This window comes from Tachypleus tridentatus, chromosome 6 (genome assembly GCF_004210375.1).
Source record: "Tachypleus tridentatus isolate NWPU-2018 chromosome 6, ASM421037v1, whole genome shotgun sequence".
In the NCBI taxonomy this organism is placed as follows: domain Eukaryota; kingdom Metazoa; phylum Arthropoda; class Merostomata; order Xiphosura; family Limulidae; genus Tachypleus; species Tachypleus tridentatus.
In genome coordinates, this window is record NC_134830.1 from 135,327,218 (window position 1) to 135,346,984 (window position 19,767).

Sequence of the window (19,767 nt, forward strand, 5' to 3'; positions counted from 1 at the left end):
TTTTACACAAGTATAATTAAACTTCTATTTGTACAGTATTGAAGTGTTATAGTTAGTTATACTAAGTATATTTTACACAAGTATAATTAGACTTCGATCTGTACAGTAATGAAGTGTTATAGTTAGTTATACTAAGTATATTTTACACAAGTATAATTAGACTTCGATCTGTACAGTAATGAAGTGTTATAGTTAGTTATACTAAGTATATTTTACACAAGTATAATTAGACTTCGATCTGTACAGTAATGAAGTGTTATAGTAAGTTATACTAAGTATATTTTATATAAGTGTAATTAGACTTCGATCTGTACAGTAATAAAGTGTTATAGTTAGTTATACTAAGTATATTTTACACAAGTATAATTAGACTTCGATCTGTACAGTAATGAAGTGTTATAGTTAGTTATACTAAGTATATTTTACACAAGTATAATTAGACTTCGATCTGTACAGTAATGAAGTGTTATAGTTAGTTATACTAAGTATATTTTACACAAGTATAATTAGACTTCGATCTGTACAGTAATGAAGTGTTATAGTTAGTTATACTAAGTATATTTTACACAAGTATAATTAAACTTCTATTTGTACAGTATTGAAGTGTTACAGTTAGTTATGCTAAGTATATTTTACATGTGTAATTAAACTTCTGTTTGAACAGTAATGAAGTGGTACAGTTAGTTATACTAAGTATATTTTACACAAGTATAATTAGACTTCGATCTGTACAGTAATGAAGTGTTATAGTAAGTTATACTAAGTATATTTTACACAAGTATAATTAGACTTCGATCTGTACAGTAATGAAGTGTTATAGTTAGTTATACTAAGTATATTTTACACAAGTATAATTAAACTTCTATTTGTACAGTATTGAAGTGTTATAGTTAGTTATACTAAGTATATTTTACACAAGTATAATTAAACTTCTATTTGTACAGTATTGAAGTGTTATAGTTAGTTATACTAAGTATATTTTACACAAGTATAATTAGACTTCGATCTGTACAGTAATGAAGTGTTATAGTTAGTTATACTAAGTATATTTTACACAAGTATAAATAGACTTCGATCTGTACAGTAATGAAGTGTTATAGTTAGTTATACTAAGCATATTTTACACAAGTATAATTAGACTTCGATCTGTACAGTAATGAAGTGTTATAGTAAGTTATACTAAGTATATTTTATATAAGTGTAATTAGACTTCGATCTGTACAGTAATGAAGTGTTATAGTTAGTTATACTAAGTATATTTTATATAAGTATAATTAGACTTCGATCTGTACAGTAATGAAGTGTTATAGTTAGTTACACTAAGTATATTTTATATAAGTGTAATTAGACTTCGATCTGTACAGTAATGAAGTGTTATAGTTAGTTACGCTAAGTATATTTTATATAAGTGTAATTAGACTTGTGAAGTGTTGCAGTTAAGTATTCTCACTATATTATACCAAAACACTTCACTGTATATAACATTATATGTTTTGAAACAATAATCGTAAATAACTTCCATTATAATCAATACAGAAATCCCACGTAAGGTGACATTGCAATCAATAAAAAGATCCTACGCAAAGTACAATTACAATCAGTAACGAAATCTTACATATAGTACAATTGTAATCAATAAAAAAAAATCCTACGTCATGTACCATTGTAGTCAATACAGCACGATGCAACAAGTATCATACTATGTATTGCAAAATCTTAAACTAACTGATAAACAATATTTTTTCTGGTCTCATTAAATTTATAGCATTAGATAAAATTGTAACGAAATGTTATACGAAATAATATTGTAGCTAGAAAATAGATGCGACACAAAATGTATCCGTAAGTGTGATGAAAATAAGCGTGAATTTAACTTCAATTGTTTAACGCAAAATTCTACCATGGGTTATCTGTGCTCTGTCCACCTCGGGAATCTAATCCCGGAGTTTAGCATTATAAGCCTAAAATTTATTGCTCACCCACCGGGAGTAAAGGATAAATGACAACAATAATCAGTTTATTTTGATGTAATGCTACGTAACAGGCTGTATGTACTCTCTCCACGACAGGAGTTCGAACTCCGTATTTTAACATGGTCAGGTGGTTAAGGCTCTCGACTCGTAATCTGAGGCTCGCGGGTTCGAATCCCCGTCACACCAAACATGCTCGCCCTTTCAGCCGTGGGGGCTTTATAATGTGACGGTCAATCCAACTATTCGTTGGTAAAGGAGTAACCCAAGAGTTGGCGGTGGGTGGTGATGAATAGCTGCCTTCTCTCTAGTCTTACACTGCTAAATTATGGACGGCTTTTGCAGATAACCCTCGTGTAGCTTTGCGTGAAATTCAAAACAAACCAAACCTGTAAGATTAAGGTTGGTATCGGAGAAGAGAAAGAAAATTTCAGAGAATGTGGGTGCAAACAGAAAGGTTACAATTATTATGAGAAAGTCGTTGTGTCATGCACCATTTCTTATATAAGAACAAAAAACAAAAACAGTCTCTCTTCGGTTAGTAATAAAAAGTGAAACCAACACAACAAGTCTTCACACAGTAAACAAAAGGGAATACTCAATAGCCGCAGAGCTTGAAATATTTTAGGCTGGATTAAAGTAAATTAATTTATGGAAACATTTTTGGGATCAGATCTATTTTTTTACAGCAATACCAAACGTATAACCAACTCAGTATTACTCATCAAGATTCCTGCCAGACCTACCTTCAAATTGAAAGTACAGTATTTCAAAAAGAGTTAGAGTACGTTAACCTGAGACATTAGGCATAGTTATATAAATCAATCGAAAACGTTTGACCTCCTGAGTCCGAAACTGCAATTAGGTCTCAAATCGGTCAAGAGATGAGAGATATGAGTAAAACGTTAGCATTTCATAAAAAACCAAAACAAACTGAGAGTCAGTCTATGAGCCGTTATGCTGCGAGTAAAACGGGTTGTTTCTCCTAATAATGAAGTTAAATGTTTATACAAGAAAAAGACCCTTTTACGGTATTAAGAATTAAAAAATGATTATGTTTCTTAATTATCTTACTATTATGATACATTAAACAAGATGTTTTTCGGCAGAACCTCCCATATTGTCTGTTAAAGAGTAAAAAACAATATTATGATAAACAAATATTCCTATTTTTTTATTTTGAAGTTCGTACGTCGTGTGTATAGCCTACAGAGCGCTTAATTCTTCTCGTGATGTATGACATTCGCACGTTCTACAGACGTCACAACAGTACAAATTACAACGTTAAGTATTCCTTATGTGATGACTGTTTAATATCTACTGACTGACTGACAGACAACACACTACTGAACAGTTGTGCGAATGAATAAAATTCCGATTCCTCTAATGAATCAAATTAGTAAAACTTTCGGACAAAGAGAATTGTCTGAATATCAAGACATCTGAATATTAATTAATAAATACGGTCTTCCTATTGGATAAGTTGGACTTCGGTTCGAGTATTTTTGTTTCTTGTAATCGAATGAAAAAAACAGTAGTAAAAGTAAATTCCATGTTTATGTGACCACAAAGTAGTTAGTTCAGTGTAAGAAAACTTACTAAGCCTAAATATAATTAGACCTCCCAAGTTATCATGTGATAACAGTTTTATATTCGAATATCACTTTGTTTGAGATCAGTTTTGATAATTTCAAATCATAGCTGTTTATGATAGCTTGTTAATTCCTTTGGGTCTTTTGGTGGCTCAGCAGTAAGCGTAATGGCTTGTTAATTATGAATTCATGATTCGATCCTGCAGTGGGCAGAGCATAGCTAGCCCATTAGTAACGACCCAGCATGGCCAGTTAGTTAAGGCGCTCGACTCGTAATCTGAGGGTCCAATCACCGTCGCACCAAACATGCTCGCCCTTTCAGCCGTGAGGGCGTTATAATGTGACGGTCAATTCCACTATTCGTTGGTAAAGGAATAGCCCAAGAGTTGGCGGTGGGTGGTGATGACTAGCTGACTTCCCTTTTGTCTCACACTGCTAAATTAGGGACAGCTAGCGCAGTTAGCCCTCGTTTAGCTTTGGACGAAATTCAGAAACAAAAAAAACAAACAAACCCATTAATAATTTTTCACTGTAACCAAAACAAACGAGTCCTCTACAGCTGGGTACATTTAAATTCTTAAGAAAGAGTGCGTGTGTGTTTCTTGTTGCAAAGCCACATAGAGTTACCTGCTTTGTCCACTGAGGGGAATCGAACTCCTGATTTTAGCGTTGTAAATCCGTAAATTTATCGCTGTCTTAGTGGGAGACAACTTCTTAACAGAATAAGTTGTGTTTAAATTACACAAACACGCGATGTTTTCTCCAAACACAGATTTGCGTGTTGTACGACGTGGTTCTTTTTTTACTTAACAATACAAACAAGTTTATGTTTGTTAATAACACAAATGGTTTGCTCTTTTCATTTTAAACTGTGTTTGTTTAAATGCATAGTTGTGTAGGAAAGTTCATGTTTATCACAAGTTTCGGTTTGGACCGTTCATTAATAACACGTGGTGAAAACGAATCGCTCTTTATCTGAGATAAAATTATCTTGTTTTTGACTTATAATTTATGTTACGAAATGTCTTAACTGACATCGTTCAACACAAAGGTAGTGTGTATTGACCAACAGCTGTGTGTTGCATTTTGTTTACCCCACATTAGGTGTTGTTTACAACTTGAACTTGTAGACTTATGTTCAAATGTTTTATGGACACAAGTTGTTTTTAGTGTATACAATGGTTAGGCTCAAACTAGGTACTGGTTCAAACCTATTCTAATATCTTATACATGAAGTCCATTCTTTCTGAACTCGTCCAACACACGTTGACACTATTGTGTGAACAGAATTCCTTTCGTAAAGTCCACTTTTGGTAAGGCCCGGCATGGCCAGGTGGTTAGGGCGCTCGGGTCGTAGGTTTGAATCCCCGTTACATCAAACATGCTCGCTATTTCTGTCGTGGAGGCGTTATAATGTGACGGTCGATCCCACTATTCGTTGGTAAAAGAGTAGCCCAAGAGTTGGCGGTGGATGGTGATGTCTAGCTGCCTTCCCTCTTGTCTTATACTGCAAAATTGGGGACGGCTAGCACAGACGAAAAGCAAAATATGTTATTTAGTCATTAGTACTGGCATGTTAGAAAGGTAATAACTTCACCGTAAGTACTCACGTGCATATATATTTATTTACGCAATTAAACATGTCTTGGACTTTCTATGACGTATGTTAAGTCGTGTTTGGTGTTGTCATAGTGACGTTTCTTGAGATAAATCGGCATTACAAAATACAAAAACATTCTAGGCGCTTTATCATTTTACAGGCTCATGTACGGCCTGGCATGGCCAAGCGCGTAAGGCGTGCGACTCGTAATCCGAGGGTCGCGGGTTCGCGCCAAACATGCTCGCCCTCCCAGCCGTGGGGGCGTTATAATGTTACGGTCAATCCCACTATTCGTTGGTAAAAGAGTAGTCCAAGAGTTGGCGGTGGGTGGTGATGAGTAGCTGCCTTCCATCTAGTCTTACACTGCAAAATTAGGGACGGCTAGCACAGATAGCCCTCGAGTAGCTTTGTGCGAAATTCCAAAAACCAAACCAAACCAACTAGCTCATGTAACACATCGGATAAATTATCAGGTTAGAGAAGTCCCCTTTTTTCACGATAAGAACTGCTGACCGAATCGAAGGCAATTACTCATGGTTATAACGTTCCCAAAGCTGAAAATGCAGAATATGTTCACAGGCATATCGCGCCACGAAATCTTATGCCTTTTGGTGCGCAGCCCAGCACCATGTTCACTAGGTTAGATTCCGTCTTGGCAAAGATAGATAGATAAGTTGGTGGATAGATAAGCCAATTTCTCCCACAACAAATTCCATGGCATTGCACATATAGATACCCTCTAACCTTTGATCCTGGAATTCTATGGCGTTGCATATATAGACACCTTCCAACCTGTGACCCTGGAACTCTATGGCATTGCACATATAGACACCTTCCAACCTGTGACCCTGGAACTCTATGGTATTGCACATATAGACACCCTTCAACCTGTGACCCTGGAATTCTATGGCGTTGCACATACAGATACCCTCCAACATGCGATCCTGGTTATGGGTCATTAATCTTTATTGGAACTTCCCGAATTCTTCACTTTTAAAGTTTTTCCTGAAAAATTTAAGTCAAGACTGACGTATTAAACCCTTTTCAAATATTAATAATCTCAGCCCATGAACTATTAATCAGAAACACCCTTGTTATTAAAATCCAACATTAAATGTATTCTCCACGAGCTGGGCGAGGGACATGCTAATATCCTCTCCCACCACACCACTTGAGGAAAGTTTCTTTCGTTTTAAAACTAAACACATGCCACGAATAACAATGAAAAAGTAGCTAAGTAGATAAATAGGTAATTAGGTAGATATATAGCTGGATAGTTAGTTAGGTAGGTAGGTAGGAAGATAAATTGATGGGTAGAAAAATATTTTCTTATCTAGATATTTTGGGCTTTTGTTCTATGTGGCGCCATCTTTCGGATATTTATCCGAAAATGCCAATAAATTACTAATCGAGGAACAACATGTGAATCGAAAAACTCTTTCAACATTCTAATTAATTTGTAGGCTCCGAGAGGCAGAAAGAAAAACAAATTTATGACAGAAAATCGTAAGTATTGGAATGGGGAAATAAATATAAAAATAAAAATTTTTATTTTTAAAAATTAAAAATAAATTGGCTTAAATTATAAAAAAAATTAATTAAAATTAGAGTATATAACAACGAAATCACTCATTGGATTCATGTCATCCTCGTTGAGACAGCAATAAGTCTTCGGATTTACAATGCTAAAATCATGGGTTCGATTCCCCTCGGTAGACACAACAGATAGCCTGAGTGTGCTTTCCTATGAAGAAAACACAACACACTGACTTATGTCAATAAACCGTTTTATATATTCAGTTATTTATCTAAATTACTATAATATACTATACTATATAATATGGAAAGTTTTTTTGTTTTTGCTCGTTTCTTTGATGCTAAAAATTGAACGACATTTTGAAAACGGTTAAAAGTTATAAGCCTAATATATTATAAGGGTTTATTTGTTATTCCATCTACGTTGCAGCGAGCGAGGGAATGAAACCACGAATTTTAACGTGATTTGCCTTCAAGCTTACTGATGAATTGCTAGAGGCATTTCATCAGCTCTTTGATAAACCATTTGAAAATTGTCAGTAATTTTTATTTTCTAAAACGCTATAAATATGTGTGTATTATAGACGCACTCGCACACGTAGCGCTCGAGGTCGAACAGTGTTTTCAATCCAGAATGTATTTTTGAAATAATCTTCAATAGAACAAACCCGATTACAATGTGTTGTATTAATCAGGAAGTTTCCACGGTGAGTTGTTCTACTGTCATTCTTCTTTCTTACCTTGCAAGAAAGTTTACAGAATCATTCAACAAACATTTGAACATCGAAGAAATTATTGGACCACACAGGATTCGGAATTTTTATTTCTTTCAGCATCGTTTGGATTTATTCCGGTGCTATTTGGATGTTAAGATGATAACTGTTGCCTGTTTCCGTTTTTTGTTTTTTTAATAGCGGACGTTAGTTCGGCATGGTGAACTTCAAATGGCACTTTACTTATTACAGTTTTCTCCATCAGTGCGCATGCCTCATTACGCTGGCGACTGTTGCCTTGGCATCTCTCTGTGTAGTGAGTCGCTAGGACAGAGGTCTGTGGTATCTCACAGTAAAGCGAGGTTTGTTAGCTTTTACATATTCAAATCCTTTCGCTTCCACAGTATAGTGTTATTCACGAACACAGTGCCCTCTAGCTAGATCTCATTTTCTCTAACCTTGTCCACACAAATAACTCATGGTCTATAAAACATCTTGAGACAGATAAAATATGTAAGTAGAAAGGTTAGGTAGCCATGTAGGAAGGCAGACAAATATATAATTATATAAAGAGGTAAACATAGTTATCTAGGTAGGGAGATAAGTACGCACGTACATAAATGGATATGTATGTAGGTATATATAGGTAGCCAGGTAGGCAGATAAATAAATAATTATGCAGGTATACATAAATTGCTAAATGGAAACACAAACGCATAGCCAGAAAGATCTTCTAATCCAAGAAATGAGCAAGCATCCTATATTTTTAATACAATCATTTCTATAAAAATACATACATAACACTAATAGTAGATATGTCTTAACATATTCACTTCTAACAACAAAACATGCATTAAATTAATAGTGGACGTGTCTAGACATGTTTACCAATAAAACAAAACATACATAAAACTAATAGTAGACGTGTCATGACATGTTCACCCATAAAACAAAACATACATAAAACTAATAGTAGACGTGTCTTGACACGTTCACTTATAAAACAAAATACGCATAAAATTAATAGTAGACATGCCTTGACACGTTCAGTTATAAAACAAAACATACATAGTAATAATAGTAGACGTGTCTTGAAACGTTCACTTATAAATCAAAACATACATAAAACTAATAGTAGACGTGTCTTGACATGTTCACCCATAAAACTAATAGTAGACGTGTCTTGACATATTGACCCATAAAACAAAACACGCATAAAACTAATTGTAGACGTGTCCTGACATGTTGACCCATAAAACAAAACATACATACTACTAATAGTAGACGTGTCTTGACACGTTCACCCATAAAACAAAACATACATACTACTAATAGTAGACACGTCTTGATACGTTTATTTATAAAACAAAGCATGCATAAAATTAATAGTAGACGTGTCTTCACATGTTCACCCATAAAACAAAACATACATACTACTAATAGTAGACGTGTCTTGACACGTTCATTTATAAATCAAAACATGCAAAAATTAATAGTAGACGTATCTTGACATGTTCACCCATAAAACAAAATATACATAAAACTAATAGTAGACGTGTCTTGACAAGTTCACCCATAAAACAAAACATACATAAAACTAAAATTATTCTCCATAAACCATCATGATTGTTTCACATAGCTATTTTATGTAATATTTTTACACCGCCTTTTAACTCTTTACCAAATCGTAACAAATGAATAAGTTTTTTAATTGAAAAATAAAATAAAAACAAAGAAACTGTATTCACATAAAAACCACCAGTTTTCGTCTTCGTAGGTTGCTTTATGGCAGTATAGAAGTCAGTGCGTTATGTTGAAGAGTCATAGGACAGCACTGGGACTTGATATACCCAACCTAAGATCTGGAGACGTACAAATAATACGTAATTAAATTAACTAAGCTCCTTAACCCTTTTCCCACCAATTTTCTCACATGGAGCACAGTCAATTTCTTCTGAGTTTTAAGATTATTTATTGATTTTATCTTGATTGTTTAAGAGCACTGTTTCATGGCGTAATTTCTTATCAGCATTACTTAATTTTTGTGAAAGTTAAGGTTCTAACAAAAACATCGAAAAATTAGGCCTACCGATATCCTTTTCATGTATTAAAGCACAAACGCAAATCACGTCTAGAAAATCCTATGTATCCGCTATAATAAATAAGTCATTTGGTGTAGTTTCCGATGACGTACATAACCAGCTGACTTGAGGTTTAAAAAAAAAATGTAAAAATTCGGTGTTTCCACATGTAGAAAAATCGATAAATTCGACATAATTAATTGGATAGCTATACGTTTTACATACGTGATATCTGAGTAAACATTCAAACAATATATGTATGAATAAGCGTGACTTCTTAAAGGGAGAATTATACGCCGAAAGTGTTTTGTTTGTTTGTTATTGTTATGCACGTTGTGACGTAAATTGGTTGTCTCGGCTCGCCGCTGGTATCTAAGCCTGCATTTTAGCGTTTTAAGACCTCAGGTTTACCGCTGAGCGGTAGCAAAAATGTAATAACCATACGCTTATGATATATTCAACATTTTCTACTATTGTTTTTCTTCACAGAGATGTATGATATAAAACTCAGCAGTTCCTATATCTATACCTGTGTGCGTGCGTGCGTGTATATATATATATATACATATATACCATCAAAAGACACATCACGCAAATTCTTTACTTGTAGTAATTAATAAAATTTGTGTTAACCGAAAACTAGAATCACAGTCACGGTACTTGTCTTTTTTCAACATATACAAAAAATCTTGGAATAGAGAACATTTCATCTCCTTATAACATAAAGTCGGGAAAAGTCTTTTCCCCCGAGGCACGAAGAAAAGACACGCCTGGCTTGCTCGAGGCGGCGACAGTATCAATTCCTCGGTAAAAAGAGCCGCTCTCGTAATCTGTTTTACTCCAAAACCTTGGCCGTAGAAAGTATCTGTAGTCGACGTTATCCTTAAGCCTTATAAGCTGCTAATTGCAACGATAACCATCTACATTTCAAGTAATCTGGCAGGCCTACTAAATCTCGGCGGCGACGTCAAAAGGTGTCAACAAGCAGCGGCACGATCATGCGTGTAGGGCCGCAAAGTCTCACACTTGGACGTTGACGGATTAGGAACACCAGTTGGACCGACGAGGAATTCTGCGGGTCATGCGGTCGCAGCTGCAAGTTATTGCTGGGACAGGAGACACAGTTGCTGGTGAGGGACAATAATGCCAAGAGAACCCGCTAATAAGGTATTACGTACATTCCATTCCATGCTCTACTCTGTTTGAGGTAAGGTTAAACTCTTACTTCGTACAGATCTTTTGTGTATGTAAGTAATGCTGTTTTGTCTGCGTAATAACTTGGCTAAACAACATGCTGTTATGGTGGATTGATTGTGCGTGTGTGAGAGATAAAACCTAACTAACAAACACCACAAAATATTAGTAGGTAACTCTCCGTCCTCTCAGTAGCTTAGCCATAAATTTGAGAACTGATGACGCTAAAATAGCGTTTCGATACCCGCGGAAAGTAGAGCATATATAGCCCATTATCTAGCTTTATAAACATTAAAGGCTAGTATTTCCAAAACAAAATGTCCTGTAGAACAACAGCGACAAACATTACATGAAATTGCAAACAACTTTTCTATCTACATCTCCCGGGTTTACCAGGGAAGAGTCTTTGGTATTGCACCTGTTCGTTGCTTTTTATACTTAAACAGCGTTTCTAAGCCTATTACTGAGTGTCTTGCCCCAACAGTAACTTCTTGTCTTACCATATTCAATAAAGTGAAGGTTTTTTGGTTTTTTATCCTTTATCTAGCATTTTATTCCAAGTCTTTGCCCGTTTCCTTAAGCTTCTATTAGAATGATTTGGAACATTGGTTTTTTATAATTATAAATATGTTGCAATATTTCAACACTTTTATAACAAGACCGTGGTTTACGTACCCCCACCCACCCACACACATAAGGCTCGGCATGACCAGGTGGTTAAGGCACTCGACTCGTTATCTGAGGATATCGTGGGTTCAAATCCCCATTATACCAAACATGCTCGCCCTTTCAGCCGTGGGAACGTTATAATGTTACGGTCAATCCCTCTATTCGTTGGTAAAAGTGTAGCCCAAGTGTTGGCGGTGGGTGGTGATGACTAGTTGCCTTCCCTCTAGTCTTGAAATGGTAAATTAGGGACGGCTAACGCAGATAGCCCTCGAGTAGCTTTGCGCAAAATTCAAAACAAATGAAACCCACACAAAATAAGAACTTTGGTTATGATTTTGATTTTAGGAATGTATATAACAATCTCATAATCCTGAGAAAAGTCTGGAGCAAAGTGTTCCGAGACCGAATTGTTTTCCCCAAAATATGGAAGAAAATAACTAATAATCATCGATAGAAGATTTGATCAGGGCCGAAGTGTTTTACCATAAAATATTAAATATAAGAGTTGATTTGAAACTTCTAATGATCAATAATGTTTCCTTACATACTAATACTGTGCATTCACACGTGGCAAGAGTAATTAATGTCAAAGGTCACTTTGCGACATCGCCACAGTTTTTGTCAGTTATATGATCATTTTTGTATTCCGTTAACATAGGATAATATCTCATGTTATTAATTTCATTATTAAGAAACTGTGATCACTTGAAATGTTACGATGTAAATAGGCAGACATTTTGGGAAAGTTCTCTCTGAATACTATAGGGATAAAAGCTATCAAAATATACACTTCGACTGATAATGTTTACATGTGGTACAAACACCAAACTTAAGAGTTTTCAAAGAGCCAACTTGCAATAATGGTCGACATTGAATCAAATTTCGTTTGAACGTTTCTCTAGAGTTAATCTGAAAATTATACCAACTTAATTTATCTGATTGCATGACATTAAGCAACATTCTTTTGGAGCGAATTTTTACTGTTTCTAAATAAACTGTATTATAGTATAAATTCACGTTTTCTTCCGACGTGAAAAAAATGATCATATAAACTACATCATCAGACTTGACATCTTGTAAATCATTAGCAAACTTCCATGACGATGAGAAACCCACTTGAAATAAAAATGTATCGTCTTTATTAATCTGAAGATGACCTAAGAAGCTCAAAATGGACGGCTGGTATGGGTATTAACATTTTTATTAATCAAGCAGAGAACAACGTTTTGACTTTCTTAGATCATCTTTGTTAACTCACTGGCTTCTCCGGTGGATCAGCATTAAGTCTACGGAATTATGTCGCTAAAATACGGAGTTTGATACCTTGCAGTGGATGCAGCAGATAATCCAATGTGGCTTTGTAATCAGAGGGGTTGCATACCCTTGCCTCTTCTCAAATGTTTAGGTTTTTAGTTTTAACGTGTACCTCAAATTCACTCCTAATCAGATCACATTTTGTTTGTTTTCAATTTCGCGCGAAGATATACGAGGGCTATCTGCGCTAGCCGTCCCTAATTTCGTAGTGTAAGACTAGAGTGAAAGCAGCTAGTCATCACCAATCCCCGCTAACTTTTGGGCTACTCTTTTACCAACGAATATTGGAATTTACCGTCCCATTATAACGTAGCTTACAGCTGAAAGGGCGAGCATGTTGAGTGTAACGGGAATTTGAACTCGCGAACTCTCATATTGCGAGTCGGGCGCCCGAACCACCTGGCCATACCGGGCCTACATAGTTATTATCAACAAACTTAGAAGAATGGCGGATAGTAAGTAATAAATACGCGATGTAGACAATTATCATTATGAGTTATTAAACTTATTAGACCTGTTGAAAATGTTTCAAATTCTTCTAGAACATGGATCCAAACCAGATATGGGGATGGGGCACTCTTCCTACTGCACAACTTTCACGTAAACTGGTTTATTATTTTTCGAAGTACACGCACGGATATGCACGGATACGGACCAAAATGCAATATATCCTAACATCCGGGTACGAAGGTAACAAATTTATTTGAGCGTATAGGTATGATTAAACTTGATTTAAAAAACAAACAAACAGGTTTACAAGGCTGAAATCAAGGGTTTGATTCCCCTCAGTGGACACATGAGATAGCCCGATGTGACTTTGTTATAAGAAAACGCACACAAAAAATCCGGTAACTCGTGACTGTAAGTGCCAACGTTCGATAACAGTGACCTCAGTCATTCGACCACAGTGGGCTGACACCAGAACAAACTCTCTCTTTTTTGCATATTATCTTTCTTCGACTTAAACTGATATATCCGAAATTTTATTCTGTTTGTTTCTAATTAAGCACAAAGCTACACAATGAGCTACCTGTGATCCGACCTCCTCGGGTATCTAAGCACGGTTTTTAGCGTTGTAAGTGCCACTGGAGAGGGGGCTGAACTTTCCTTTCTCTTGTCGAAATAGGATCGTTTTCCAGTTTTTTAAAGTTAGTTATAAAGTATCCTGACTGCTTTCTTGATGTAATACTGTTTGTTCAGCATCACACCTTCTGTGCCCAGTTTTACGACAACTATATTCTTGTTTATTGTGAAGACGTTTCAAATTTTTATCATTTTCTATTCTTGGGTTGTACGAAAGTTAACTAAGATATGGTTTGATCTATCTGTTAATTATACATGTTTCAACAACCTCAAATTTTTCCTCCGCATCTGGTGAAATACTGTTGGCTTTCATATCTCTCAATGGCAACTCAAATGTAAGAAGGTACACAATTGGCGAAAGGTTAGATGTATGTCAGAGTATGTTGTCTTTTCTTTTTGGTTGAATTCTGACGATTGAAGCAACGGGTCTGTTTAAAAAACGAAGTCCCATGTTGGACTCTGACATTAGAAGATGTTTAGTCACACTTCGTATAAATTAAAGTTTTGGTATATGACAAATTTTTCTAAGGCATTCAACTATTACATTTTGAAACTAGAGAAAACTAAAAATATTCCAAACATGGCAATCACAATAAAGTGATAAAGGGAACACCCACCACTCAACAGGTTTAAGTTTAAATATATACATTTTGAAACAGAAGTATACAGGCATATCAATGGTACGTCTCAGTAGGCCTAATAAACATAAATAGCCGGTTTATAAAGGGAGAATGTGGCGAACGTATTTCGATATTAATCCAGTACTACCAGGTTAACAAATTAAACTTTATGATAGAAATCATAAACAAAATTAAGCCTAATTTGTTGATAATATGTTTAGTATAAAAATTATCAAACATATTACCTGCAAATTATGTTCAAGCCTTTTATATAAGTCAATCTTAATTTGCCTTCAACATAAGAAAGCAAATAATTATTTCACAGTACTTACGAAAGCCTCCACCTCCTAAATTAACATACACATCAAATCTAACCTAATTCAATAGAATATGGAGGTTTTAGGTGTAAGGAAACAAAAGGTTGGCTAACATTGTAAAGAATCAAAGCATTAGTGCCGTATCCTTGATATTAAAGACGTTTTCGGCCGTTATTCTAATATCGCAGGATTTTCGGCTATTTTGGAGAAATACATTATTCTTAAATCATTATCACTAAACTCAAAATATAACATAATATTAAGAAGCCTAAAAGATTAACAGTAGTATAGTATAATTAAAAACTATTTAAATATTTAATACAATTAATAACAAAAGATTTTTTGTTTGTTTTGAATTTCGTGCAAAGCCACTCGAGGGCTATCTGCGCTAGCCGTGCTTAATTTAGCAGTGTAAGACTAGAGGGAAGCCATCTAGTCATTACCACCCACCGCCAACTCTTGGTCTACTCTTTTACCAACAAATAGTGGGATTTACCGTCACATTATAACGTACCCATGGCTTAAAGAGTGAGCATGTTTGGTGCGACCAGGATTCGAACCCGCGCCCCTCAGATTACGAGTCGAACGCCTTAACATACCTGGCCATGCCGGGCCCAATAACAAAAGAAGAGGAGTTTACACATTATTACTTATTAGATTACTGTCTTTTCAGGTTGACGGTTTAGGTAATGAATGCCATCTACAAACCACGTTACTTTAATTTCCATGTTATCTGGTGAAATGATTGTTTTCGCTTTAATAAATGTTTCACCATTTTCACGTATTTTTACTTTCACCTCACTTAAATTTACACATTTTTGGATACTTCGATTGTCTGTACACTTAAAATTTACAAGAATTTCGATTAAGCCTATCGGTTGGTGTTCCGGAGTGTGAATTAGAAAGTACAAGGTTCGAGTTAGTTGCTGGTGTTATACAAATGGAAGCCAATCTTGCTTAATGGTTACCTTCTTTCCGCTCAGCAGTTCTCAATTACATGGACGGACATCATTGAACCATGGGGTCTCTGATCAGGTCGTTTATTGGCCCATTTACTACATAAGGTCCCATTTAGGTTGAAAATACCAAATTCTGTTCAGTTTTGTCAGTAAATTTATGCTAATTTTCATTGTAATCAAAACACTTATGCACTTTAGACATACGACACAGCATAAGTTTTCTTATTAATTAATTAGTTTGCGTTGTATGCAACAAGAAACTGTACTGAGCACGAGGATATAATAAAACGAACAAATAGCCTAATACTCTATGGTTGATTTTTACATTGTATTGAATACGTTAACGAGAAAAATGGCGGATAGTAATATAAACGCGATTTAATTTATTATTATTGAGTTTTTTTAAACTAACAGACTTGTTGAAAAGTATAACTTGTGCTAGAAAAAGGCACTAATCTACAGAAATTTACGCTTTGTGGTCTGAATGTATTCTGACTAGGTCTTCTTTTGTCTCAGACCAAGTAACATACGTTTTATTTACGTGACGAAGTGGGAAAGACAGCCACTATGTGGACTAGTAAAGATACTTGGAGTTGGAAACTCCTGGCTTAAGAATTGATGCTGTAGTAAATGGAGCGTAGGCCGCCATTTGCCAATGTCTGGAGTTATAAGCACATCAAAAGCTCGTATGTACAACACTAAACGCCACCTACTTTCCTACCGACCTCCTCGCTGAAATAAGTCCTCGTTCAGGGCATAAAGGCGGTGGGATGGGGGCAATCGAATTCTTCGACTAAATTCCTCAGATCAACTTGTGACACGAAATAGAGACAAACATACAGAAGGATATATATATATACTTGCTTTACCTATTAACCCTTTTTTCTCAACCCTAATGTCATTCAGTATGTAGCCAGTTCTAAGTGAAAAAGAAATTTAATGTGCAGATTATGTACTCTAGGGGCTAACACTAAGACATGAGCCCCCGTGGTCCGGAACCTCTTACATTTTAACTGTGAACTGAGGGTCGCGAGTTCGAATCCCGTCACTGAATATGTTCACCTTTTGAGACGGTTATTCCCACTATAATCGTTAGTAAAGCTCAATGCAATAGTTTTGGCGGTGGGTAATGTTGATCAGCAACCTGTATTTTGAATATGCTTGGTATGGGTATTAAAACTTTAATTAAAATAAAGTACAGAACAAAGTTTCAACCTTCTTAAATCATCTTCAGGTTAACAAAGAGAGATCGCAACTAATAAAAGTTTTAATACCTATGCCAGCCGTCGTAAGAATACATTTTTACATCCAGGTGGATTAAGACATTTGACTCGTAATCTGAGGGTCGCGGGTTCGACTACCCGTCGCACCATACATGCTCGCCCTATCAGCCGTGAGGGCATTATAATGTGACTATCAATCCTATTATTCGTTGGTAAAAGAGTAGCCCTAGAGTTGGCGGTTAATGGCGATGACTAACTGCCTTCCATCTTTTCTTACACTGCTAAATTAGGGACGGCTAGTGCAGATAGCCCTCGTGTAGCTTTGCGCAAAATTCAAAATCAAACAAATCAAAACAAGCTTTCTGCTTAACTTCGAACAAACAAACAAACAAAAAAGAACAAAAGAAAGAGTACAGTTGATTTATTGTTTTTCAAAACAGAATAAGAAATTAATGACGAATATTTTATCGAGCTTGAAACAGATGCCACTTCCATAAATGGTTATGTTGTGAGTTTTAGCATTTAGCCGTATGTGTAAACATACTGGCTCCGATAATTTAAAATCCTTATTAATTATGTCAAGAGAAAAAAAAATTGAATCAACTGAAAATATCTTCAGTTTACAAATTAAAACTCAGAACTAAAAAAACATCAGATACCAATCCGCACCAGAACTGGTCTTTGTTAAGACGTTAATTATTTGTTTATTCAGTATGGTCACTTTACTGCTTTCTCCGCCCATCTCCCTCTGATTTGCTAAATCTACTAAGCTTACTCCAGTGATGTAGGATGTTCCTACTTTATTAAAAATTTGTTTACATAACAGTCACGTGAGAAGAAAAAGTTTCATTTCTAAGGTCGTGATTCTAATCTCGTGATCATATAAGGAGAGATCTGAGTTTTAGAAAAATTAAACATTTTATTTTAAATCCAAGTAATACGATACTAATTTGGGTCTTCAATCAACTGTTGCATAATTGAACAGTTTATTAAATCTCCATATTTGAATGACATCTAGCGGCTGAACAACTACATGACAAATTTTATTAATTTACGTAGGTAAACATTTTTGTCTTATTTTGTGAATTTTTCATCTGCGTTTACACTAGCACCTACAACAGAAAGTTTTCGGGTAAAAAAAAATACGTTAGCTCGAGCTTTTCTCGTACGTGACGTCACATCTAATTTGAATAAACTCTTTAGTCATTTCGAATCTCTACGAATGTTTCTCAATTAATTTGGTGAATTATGTATTAAAACTTTATTTCCTTGTTCGTTTAGTCTGAGAGAAAATTATGACTACTAGCATTCCAGCTGCTTCATGACGTAGAGAAAAATCGACAAATATATAAATGGATTATTTTCAAATCAGGTGAGGTTAAAGTAAGTCAAGTTATGACCTACTAGTTACAAGTTACATACACTATAAACATATAGTTCGATACAAATCGCCAATTTCTGAATATCTGTGCTCACAATGTAAGCTGTAGCAAAAAACAGTTCCAAGTACATAATGTTTCCATGAAAGGAACATAATATGAATAAAAAAACAAAGGTCTCTAAAGAAGCAGCATAGAATGTATTATTTGAGCAAAATAAATAAAAGGAAACATATAACAAACAAATCCTTGCTAGTTCTACAGCTTCTGTTGAGAAATAAGGCAGTGAAACAAGAAAGAAAAACATTACCAATGCAGCTATTCTAAGTAGTGGCCGTGTTCCGTCGATATCACTATAAACCACAATGTAAACAAACGTAAATCCTTCGTAAACAAGTTATTCCAAGTAGGAACCGTGTTCCGTCGATATCACTATAAAACACAATGTAAATAAACATAAACCCTTTGTAAAGAAGCTATTCCAAGTAGGAGCCGTATTCTGTCGAAATAAATATAAAACACAATGTAAACAAACGTAAATCCTTCGTAAACAGTTATTTCAAGTAGGAGCCGTATTCTGTTGATATAAATATAAAACACAATGTAAACAAAACGTAAATCCTTCTGTAAACAATGTTATTTCAAGTAGGAGCCGTATTCTGTTGATATAAATATAAAACACAATGTAAACAAACGTAAATCCTTCGTAAACAGTTATTCCAAGTAGGAGCCGTATTCTGTCGATATAAATATAAAACACAATGTAAACAAACGTAAATCCTTCGTAAACAAGTTATTCCAAGTAGGAACCGTGTTCTGTCGATATAAATATAAAACACAATGTAAATAAACATAAACCCTTTGTAAAGAAGCTATTCCAAGTAGGAACCGTGTTCTGTCGATATAAATATAAAAGACAATGTAAATAAACATAAACCCTAGGTAAAGAAGCTATTCCAAGTAGGAACCGTGTTCTGTCGATATAAATATAAAAGACAATGTAAATAAACATAAACCCTTGGTAAAGAACCTGTTCGAAGTAGGAACCGTGTTCTCTCGATATAAATATAAAAAACAATGTAAATAAACATAAACCCTAGGTAAAGAAGCTATTCCAAGTTGGAACCGTGTTCTGTCGATATAAATATAAAAGACAATGTAAATAAACATAAACCCTTTGTAAAGAAGCTATTCCAAGTAGGAACCGTGTTCTGTCGATATAAATATAAAAGACAATGTAAATAAACATAAACCCTTTGTAAAGAAGCTATTCCAAGTAGGAACCGTGTTCTGTCGATATAAATATAAAAGACAATGTAAATAAACATAAACCCTAGGTAAAGAAGCTATTCGAAGTAGGAACCGTGTTCTGTCGATATAAATATAAAAGACAATGTAAATAAACATAAACCCTAGGTAAAGAAGCTATTCCAAGTTGGAACCGTGTTCTGTCGATATAAATATAAAAGACAATGTAAATAAACATAAACCCTTTGTAAAGAAGCTATTCCAAGTAG

The 19,767-nt window shown here is 35.0% G+C and overlaps 1 long non-coding RNA gene across 1 annotated transcript in view; it reads left to right on the forward strand.

Annotated features, from left to right (window-relative positions):
- Window positions 1–10,189: 10,189 nt before the first annotated feature.
- The window catches only part of LOC143253745 (uncharacterized), a 69,687-nt gene continuing 60,109 nt past the window's right edge, over window positions 10,190–19,767 (forward strand). The window contains exon 1 of the long non-coding RNA XR_013029836.1: window positions 10,190–10,659. This is a non-coding gene — a long non-coding RNA (uncharacterized LOC143253745). The remainder of the gene's footprint in view (window positions 10,660–19,767) is intronic.